We start from the raw sequence: 10,279 nt of genomic DNA on the forward strand, positions 1-10,279 counted from the left end.
ACATATTTTAGATGATATACCTATATGCCATTTCACTCTTTCCTGGGATAAATGATTTTCCGTTTTCTTCAGTTGTCTCATTTGTCCAGTGTTCTTCACATTCCTTAGCCTTCATTCTCCTAAAAGACAAAAACAAAAACCTTTCCCCAAGACTATTTCTGGGGAGGTTCCTTTTTGGCAAGCTATCTGATTAAATAAAAAGGCATGTGTTACTGGTATAAGTTAGTTTAAATTGGATGTTCATGCTGGTTGATGAACTACCACCTCCTCTAATTAAGAGATCTCTCTTGTACAAATCGAACCATTATCAATTTTGATGGTACCCACAGCTTATCTTCTCCTGTAGAAACAAAAGCAAAACCTTGTCCCCAACGTAAAAAATATCCTGGTTTTCATTCTGAGGTCAGCACATCCTTAAAGTATATAGGCTGATTTAATTCTGTAGTTTTTTCTATTATCCAATGCCTCTCTGCAGCTGTTCCTTTCTCATTAGCATTGAGAAAATTCAAAGTTAATAGAGCATTATGCAGTCTATTGCTCGGGGGTTTTGTTACCCCTTTCTGTTTATTTAGCAGTTTGATCTTTCTATAACTGCTTGACCTGTAGGATTATGTGGTATAACTCTAATATGCTTTATATTGTAATAAGCAAAAACTGTTTCATTTTAACAGAGACATATGATGGAGCATTGTCAGTTTTAATTTGTGCAGGTATACCCATGATGGTCATAACTTCTAGCAAATGAGTGATTACAGAATCAGCTTTTTCAGAACTCAAAGTAGTTGCCCATTAAAATCCTGAATAAGTATCAAGGGTATGGTGTACATATTTCAATTTTCCAAATTCTGCAAAGTGAAACACGTCCATCTGCCAGATTTCATTCCTCTGAGTACCCTTTAGGTTACATCCTGATGATAATGGTGTTTGATTATAGAAGGAACAAGTAGGACATTTCTTTACTATTTCTTTGGCTTGTTGCCAGGTTAAGGAAAAATCCTTTTTTAAACCTTTACTATTGACAAGATGTTTTTTATGAAATTCTGAGGCCTCCAGCACATTTCCTATCAATAATTTATGAATCTCATCATTGCCTTGTGCTAGAGGGCCTGGCAGACCAGTATGGGATCAGATGTGAGTTATAGATAAAGGATGACTCCTTTTCCTGATTGTATCTTGTAATTGAATAAATAGTAAAGTTAATTCTGAAGCATCAGGGATAAATTCTGTAGCATCAGGGATAAATTCTGCAGTCTCAATATGTAATAACACTCTTTCAGCTTACTGAGAGTCAGTTACTATGTTGAGAGGTTCTGAAAAATCCATTAATACCAACAGAATAGCATACAATTCTGATTTTTGAACTGAAGTATAAGGACTTTTAACCACTTTACTTAAATTTTCTGATTTGTAACCTGCCTTTCCTTCTTTGTTGGCATCTGTATAAAATGTACGAACTCCAGATATCGGTTTTTGCCGTACAATTCAAGGCAAGATCCAATCAGCTCTCTTTATAAGATCAATTCTATTGCTTTTGGGATATTTGCTGTTAATTTCTCCCAAAAAATTACTGCAAGCTCTTTGCTAAGATTCACTTTCTGTCCATAATTTTTCAATGTCCTCTTTAGTTAAAGGTATGACAATTTCTGCTGGGTCTATTCCTGCTAGTTGATGAAGTCTCAATTTTCCTTTCCAAATCAAGTCAGAGATTTTTTCCACATAAGTTTTTAATTTTTTATTTGGTTTATTTGGTAAAAATATCCATTCCAATATAATATCTTCCCTCTGCATTAATATTCCAGTAGGAGAATGCCTAGAAGGTAAAATAACCAAAATGCAATCCAGCTTTGGATCAATACGATCCACGTGCCCTTCATGTACTTTCTTTTCTACCAAGGTCAATTCTTTATCAGCTTCAGGTGAGAATTCTCTTGGACTATTTAAGTCCTTGTCACCTTCTAAGGTTTTGAACAAATTATTCAGTTCATCATTTTTTACCCCAACAATAGTTCATAGATGAGAAATATCTCCAAATAATCTTTGAAAGTCATTAAGAGTCTGTAGTCTCTCTCTCTCCTAATTTGCACCTTTTGGGGTCTAATTTTTTGTAGCTCTATTTTATATCCTAAATAATTAATAGAATCCCCTCTTTGTATCTTTTCAGGAGCAATTTGTAACCACTAGCAAGGCAAAATTTTCTTTACTTCTTCAAACATTCTTTCTAAAGTATCTGCATGTGAGTCAGCTAGTAAATTATCATCCATATAATGATAAATTATAGATTTAGTAAATTTTTTACGTATCACTTCCAATGGCTGTTGTTCAAAATATTGGCACAGAGTTGGGCTATTCAACATTCCCTGTGGGAGTACTCTCCATTGAAATATTTTAACTGGTTGAGAATTATTGTAATTAGGCACTGTGAAGGCAAATCTTTCTCTGTCTTTTTCTTGTAAGGGTATTGAAAAGAAACAGTCTTTTAAATGAATAACTATAAGAGGCTATCCTTTTGGTAACAGAGTAGGCAAAGGCATCCCAGATTGTAGAGAGCCCATTGGCTGAATAACTTTGTAAATTGCTCTAAGGTCTGTTACCATTCTCCATTTACCAGATTTCTTTTTAATAACAAATACAGAATTCCAAGGGCTGGTTGATTCTTCAATATGCTGAGCATTTAACTGTTCTTATACCAGCTCTTGTAAAGCCTGGAGTTTCTCTGTTGTTAAAGGCCATTGCTGAACCCATACAGGCTTGTCTGTTAACCATTTTAAAGGTAGAGCTGTTGGTGATTTTGGAAGATCATCAGTTGTTGTGCTCTGTTCTTGTACAATCTGGATGGCTGGTGACCACTCATTAGAACAATATCTTCTAATATTTCTCTCAGAAACGTGTGCTAGTTTATGATTTGTTTCTGAGGTTGGAGGGATGTTAATCTGAGTATTCCATTGTTGCAACAAGTCTTGACCCCAGACCCCACAGGTTCATAGCTATGTTAGCCACATATGGTTTTAATTTTCTTCTCTGTCCTTTTGGACCTATACATTCCTGCCATCTTTCACTCTATTTCACTTGAGATAATGTCCCAATTCCTAACAGTTGAACGTTTACCTCCTGAAGAGGCCAAGTTGGATGCCAAAATTCTGGTGCAATTATGGTAATGTCTGCACCTGTGTCTACCAGACCAGACAACAAAACACCAATGATTTTTATTGTTAATTTTGGTCTTTGTCCATTAATAGAAGTTTGCCAAAAAAGTTCTTTATGTTTTCTCCTGAATTTTCTATTCTCTCTGTTTCATCATCCTGACCAGCATGACTTATTCCAATAGGCATTTGGTTATTTAATTACTCTGAGTAGGGGTTTCCTCTACAACTGTAGGAAAGGTTTGAACTGGATTTGCTGTGTGGGTCTGCCTGAAGCCCCTCTGGGAGTTTCCCAAAGACCCAGGCAAAGGATTATCTTGCCTGTCCCTTGTTGATATACATTCATTGGTCCAGTGTTTCCCCTTACCACACCTTCTGCATACTCCAGAAGGAAGGGGCATTCTGCTGCCATTTTTTCATGAAGAAACATTGTTTCTGGGAATGACCTGTTTACAGTCCCTTTTCAAATGTCCTTACTTTCCACATCCAAAACATCTACCATTTCTCAAACCTTTTGAAATTGCTTCTCCTACCCACATATCATCATGGTCATAAGCCTCAATAGTAACCAAGTCTCTGATCTAATCTTCCAAGGGTGCAGATCTCGCCTTTAATGGCGTAATTATTCTTTTGCATGATTCATTTGCATTCTCAAAAGCCAAAAATTCAATTATTATCTGACTAGCTTCTGAATCTGGGACCATTCTCTTTACTGCTGAAGCCAGTCTTTGTAAAAAAAAAAAATCTGTGAAAGATTCTTTTGGGCCCTGTATAACCTTTGTAAATGACTCAGTTTTCTTTCCTGGTTCCTCAACTCTGTCCCATGCATTCAAGGCTGCCATTTGACATAGAATTAAGGTTTGGATATCATATAAACATTGTGTTTGTACTGCAGCATATTGGCCTTCTCCAACAAGATGATCCTGGAACACTTGTATTTCTTTATCCCTCCAATGTTTTTCTATGTTTTTAGCCTCCTCTTTGAACCACATTTGCCACTGGAGTCTTTGTCTGGGTTCCAGGACAGCATGTGCCAGTCCTGTGGTATCATCCTATTATAAGTTGACCAGGTGTTTAACATTTGCTTTACATATGGAGAATGCATGCCATTAGATACTATTGCCTCCATAAACCTTCGTAAATCTAACGCTTCAATTGTAGTCCAAATATTTTGTATATTCACTTGATCAGGTAACTGCTGTATGGTTACCAGATAAATTAAGGGTGATTATGTGAAAACAGGCTTTCTTTCTGTAACCTTATGATCCAATCTTGAAACAGCTTCACTGTTAATTACTTCTGTCTGAATTTGAATTTCTCTATAATTCATTTTAACAGGTTTAACAGGTTTTTCTAAAACTTTTATCCTGGCACTTAAATTGACTATCTTTTTAAATTGTAAAATGAGGATAAGAAAAGTAATAAAGTGCGTAATTCGATCAACATTAATCTTCTCATATAATTGTTCCATTGTCAGACTGCCTAAAATTTCAAACAAAGCCCAATTTTCTTCCAATGTACACATAAAATTAAATAGTTTCCTTTAAAATATCTGATATCTTAATTGACTTACCAAGTCTGCATAGAACAGTAGAAATCCAAGAGAATTTCAAAAGAGCCACCTAGTGTCTGAGGTGTGAATCACAAGAGAGAGAGAGAGAGAGAGAGAGAGAGAGAGAGAGAGAGAGAGAGAGAGAGAAGCCCCATGTTCTGGCTAAAAGCTTAAATCCAGCCACATGTTCTTGCTTCAGCCAAGTCAAGCCTGGGCTCTGGCTTCCTTAAGCTCTGACCACGTGCATTGGCTTTACAGGCAGGAGCCCTGTTTGGCAAGGCAGGCCTGAGTTGTTTGTAGTGCCTGCTTTAAACAAGTAGCTCCAGCTGCGGGTAACTGCTTGGGGTCAGTCTGGCCTGAGACCTAGGTTGATCTGGGCCCAATCTAGGGAGGTAGGCCACCCAGGTGGGAAACAGGACCTGCCGCCAACCTAAGCCAAGTGGTTTTTAATGGATTTTTTGCCACATTTGGGTGCCAAATGTAGAAGTAACCATCTTATTAAATAAGAAACACAGAGCCAATGCAAAGAAGAAAGCCCAAGAGGTCAGAACTAAGAGCCTTACCCTTCACTGCTGCAGCTGTCCACTTCAGTCAAGAGACCTACTTCCTGTGTGTTTGTCTTTATATAGACTTTCTGTTCAGCCTTCTCATTGGTTGTAAACCCAACCACATGACCGCCTCATCACTGCCTGTCTGTACAGACCTCCAGGTCTTCTATGGTTGGTAATGAGATTAAAGGTGTGTGTCTCCATGCTGGCTATATCCTTGAACACACAGAACTCTGCCTAGCTCTGCCTCACAAGATCTGGGATTAAAGGCATGCACCACCATCACTCAGCTTCTGGGATGGCTTGTATTAGCTCTGACCCCTGGGTAATTTTATTTATTAACATACAAATAAAATCACATTTTGGTACAAATAAAATATCACCATAGACCTCTCTAGCACTTTGCTTCTTCCTATTCTCATGTGGTCTTCATTTATCATGGTCTCTTATTCCTTGTTCTCCCTCTCTGTTCTTTATCCAGCTGGGATCTCCCGCTTCCCTAAGCTCTCTTTCCCTTGACACTTGCCCTTCCTTATCCCCACTTATGTCCAGGTTGTTCATGTAGATCTCAGCCATTTCTTTGTCATTGGGCAATACCTGTGTCTTTCTTGGGGTCCTGTTTTCTAGGTAGCCTCCCTGGAGTTGTGAGTAGCAGTCTAGTCATCATTGTTTTACATCTAGTATCCTCCTATGAGTGAGTACATACCATGTTTGTCTTTCTGAGTCTGGGTTACCTAACTCAGGATAATTTTTTTTCTAGATCCATCCATTTGCCTGCAAACCTCATGATGTCATTGCTTTTCTTTGCTGAGTAGTATTCCAATGTGTATAGGTACCACATTTTATTTATCCATTCTTTAGTTGAAGGGCATCTAGGTTGTTTCCAGGTTCTGGCTATTACTAACAATGCTAATATGAACATAGCTGAGCAAGTGCCCTTGTGGTATGATTGAGCACTCCTTGGGTATATGCCCAAGAGTGGTATAGCTGGATTTTGGGGGAGATTGATTCCCAATTTTTTAAGAAAGCCCCATATTGATTTCCAAAGTGGCTGTACGAGCTTGCATTCCCACCAGCAGTGGAGGAGAGTTCCTCTAGCTCCACATCATTTCCAGCATAAGGTGTCTTCAGTGTTTTTGATCTTAGCCATTCTGACAGGTATAAGGTGGTATCTCAGAGTCGTTTTGATTTGCATTTTCCTGATAATTAGGGATGTTGAGCAATTTCTTAAATGTCTTTCAGCCATTTGAGTTTCCTCTGTTGAGAATTCTCTATTTAGTTCTATAGCCCATTTCTTAATTGGACTGTTGGGCATTTTGATGTCTAATTTCTTGAGTTCTTTATATATTCTGGATATCAGTCCTCTATAAGATGTGGGGTTGGTGAAGGCCTTTTCTCATCCTGTAGGCTGTCGCTTTGCTTTGTTGACCTTATCCTTTGCTCTACAAAAGCTTCTCAGTTTCAAGAAGTCCCATTGATTGATTGTTTCTCTCAGTGTCTTTGCTACTGGTGTTATATTTAGGAAGTGATCTCCTATGCCAATCCGTTCAAGAGTACTTTCTACTTTCTCTTCTAGCAGGTTCAGAGTAGCTGGATTTATGTTGAGGTCTTTGATCCACTTGGACCTCAGTTTTGTGCACGGTGACAGATATAGATCTATTTGCAGCCTTCTACATGTTGACATCCAGTTATGCAAGCACCATTTGTTGAAGATGCTTTCTTTTTTCCATTGTACAGTTTTGGATTCTTTGTCAAAAATTATATGTTCATAGGTGTGTGGATTAATGTCAGGGTCTTCAATTCAATTCCATGTCAGTTTTTATGTCAGTACCAAGCTGTTTTTTATTACTGTAGCTGTATTAGAGCTTGAAGTCAGGGATCATGATGCCTCCAGAGGTTGTTTTATTGTACAGGATTCTTTTGGCTATCCTGGGTTTTTTGTTTTTCCATATGAAGCTGAGTATTATTCTTTCCAGGTCTGTGAAGAATTGTGTTGGTATTTTGATGGGGATTGCATTGAATCTGTAGATTGTTTTTGGTAAGATTGCAATTTTTACTATGTTATTCCTGCCTATCTATGAGCATGGGAGATCTTTCCATTTTCTGACATCTTCAAATTCTTTTTTCAGGGACTTAAACTTCTTGTCATATAGGTCCTTCACTTGCTTGGTTAGTGTTACCCCAAGGTATTTTATATCATTTGTAGATATTGTAAAGGGTGATATATCTCTGATTTCCTTCTCAGCCTCTTTGTCAATTGTATATAGGAGGGCTACTGATTTTCTTTTGAGTTGATCTTGTATCCTGCTATGTTGCTGAAGGTGTTTATATGCTGTATCAGTTCCTTGGTTGAATTTTTGGGGTCACTCAAGTATACTATCATGTCATCTGCAAATAGGAAAAGCTTGACTTCTTCCTTTCCAATTTGTATCACCTTAATCTCCTTATGTTGTATCTGTTGAGATTTGCTTTGTGGCCAAGTATATGGTTGATTTTAGAGAAGGTTCCATGGGGTGTTGAGAAGAAGGTATGTTCTTTTTTGTTAGGATGGAATGTTCTGTAGATATTGATTAAGTCCATTTGATTCATAACATCAGTTAAGTCCTTTATTTCTCTGTTAAGTTTCAATTTGGGAGATCTGTCCAGTGGTGAAAGTGGTGTGTTCAAGTCTCCCACTATTAATGTATGGGGTTTTAGATGTTGTTTTAGCTTTAGTAATGTTTCTTTTACATACGTGGGTGCCCTTGTGTTTGGGGCATAAATGTTCAGAATTAAAACTTCATCTTGGTGGATCTTTCCTGTGATGAATATGTAATGCCCTTCTTGATCTCTTTTGATTGATTTTAGTTTGAAGTCTATTTTGCTGGATATTAGTGTGGTGGTATTGTGTTCCCCAAAATATTGTGTACTCTGATAAATTTATCTGGGGTCAGAGAACAGACAGCCACTAAATACAAAGGCTAGAAAATGGTGGCACTCACACCTTTAATCCTGGCATTCCAGAGATAGAAATCCCTCTGGATCTCTGTGAGTTCAAGGCCACATTGGAAACAGTCAAGCATGGTGACACACCTTTAATCCCAGAAAGCCAGCCTTTAATCCCGGGGAGTGGTGGTAGAAAGCAGAAAGATATATAAGGCGTGAGGACCAGAAACTCGAGGCATTTGGCTGGTTCAGTTCAGCTGAGATTCATTCCAGATGAGGACTCAGAGGCCTCCAGTCTGAGGAGACAAGATCAGCTGAGGATCCGGCGAGGTGAGATAGCTGTGGCTTGTTCTGTCTCTCTGATCTACCAGCATGGACCCCAATAACTCGCCTCGGGATTGATTTTATTAATAAGAACTATTATTAATAAGAAGAATTATTAAGATTCCTGCTACATATTAGGATGGCTATACCTGCTTGCTTCTTAAGACTGTTTGATTGGAAAGTCTTTTCCCAGGCTTTTATTCTTAGGTAGTGTCAATCTTTGAATTTGAGGTGTGTTTCTTGTATGCAGCAGAAAAAAATGGGTCCTGCTTTCGTATCCATTCTGTCAGCCTGTGTCTTTTTATAGGTGAATTAATTCCATTGATATTAAGAGATATTAATGACCAATGATTGTTCATTCCTGTTATTTTTGGTGGTAGTGTGTGTGTACTTCTCTTCTTTGGGGTTTACTGCTGTGGCTTTATCTATTGCCTGTGTTTTCGAGGGTGTATCTTACTTCCTTCGGTTGAAATTTTCCTTCTGGTGCTTTCTGTAGGGTTGGATTTGTGGATAAGTATTGTTTAAATCTGGCTTTGTCTTGGGATTTCTTGTTCACTCAGCCTATGATTGAAAGTTTTGCTGGATATATTAGTCTAGGCTGGCATCCATGGTCTCCTAGTGTCTGCATTACATCTGTCCAGGTCCTTCTGGCTTTCAAAGTCTCCATTGAGAATTCAGGTGTTATTCTGATGGGTTTGCCTTTATAAGTCACTTGGCTTTTTTCTTTTTCTGCTCTTAATATTCTTTTTTTTATTCTGTACGTTTAGTTATTTAATTATTATGTGGCAAGGGGACTTTTTTTTGAGGGTCTAGTCTGTTTTTTGTCCTATAGGCTTCTTGTATCTTCTGAGGCATTTCCTTCTTTAAGTTGGGAAAGTTTTTTTCTATGATCTTGTTGAATATATTTTCTGTGCCTTTGAGTTGGTATTCTCCTTCCTCTATCCCTATTATTCATAGGTTTGGTCTTTTCATGGTATCCCAAATTTCGTGGACATTTTGGGTCAAGACTTTGTTGGCTTTAGTGTTTTCTTTGATGAATCTATTTCTTCTCCTGTATCTTCAATGCCAGAGATCCTCTCTTCCATCTTGTGCATTCTGTTGGTTATACTTGCATCTGACGTTCCCGTTCATTTACTCAGATTTTCTATTTCCAGCATTCCCTCTGTTTGTGTCTTCTTCATTTTTTCTATTTCCCTTTTCAGTTCTTGGACTGTTCTCATCTGTTTCATTGCTTTTTCTTGGTTTTCTTTCAGGGATTTATTGTTTTCTTCTGCTTTATTTGTCCTTTCCTCTAGTTTTTTTTATAGCATTTTCCCCATTTTTTGTTTGTCTTCCTCAATTTCATTTCTGATTTCTTCTATATAAGGCCATAGCCTCTTCATGATGTTATTCATAAGGTTGCTTTCTTATGCTTCTTCCATTTTGTGATATTCAGGTCTAGCTGTTGGAGGAGGGCTAGGTTCTGGGGATGCTGTATTGCTCTTCATTTTGTTGTATGTACTTCTGCCTTGACGTCTGCCCATCTCCTTGTAGATTTGTTCTTGGTCTTATCAGTGCTCTTGGTCCAGATAGAACTGACAAATTCCGGAAGCCTCTCTCTCTTCTCCAGATGAGATCTCTTGTCCAGATGGGAGTTCCCAGGGCAGGATGGGAGCTGGGGGCTAGTCTCTAAGTCTCAGGAAGTGGCTGGGGTCTCTTGTCCAGATGGGAGCTCCAGGGCAGGATGGGAGCTGGGGGCTCTTGTCCAGATTGGAGGTACGGGGCAGGAACGTAGCTCAGGGCTGTTCTCT

Source organism: Peromyscus leucopus, chromosome 2 (assembly GCF_004664715.2).
Source record: "Peromyscus leucopus breed LL Stock chromosome 2, UCI_PerLeu_2.1, whole genome shotgun sequence".
NCBI lineage: Eukaryota > Metazoa > Chordata > Mammalia > Rodentia > Cricetidae > Peromyscus > Peromyscus leucopus.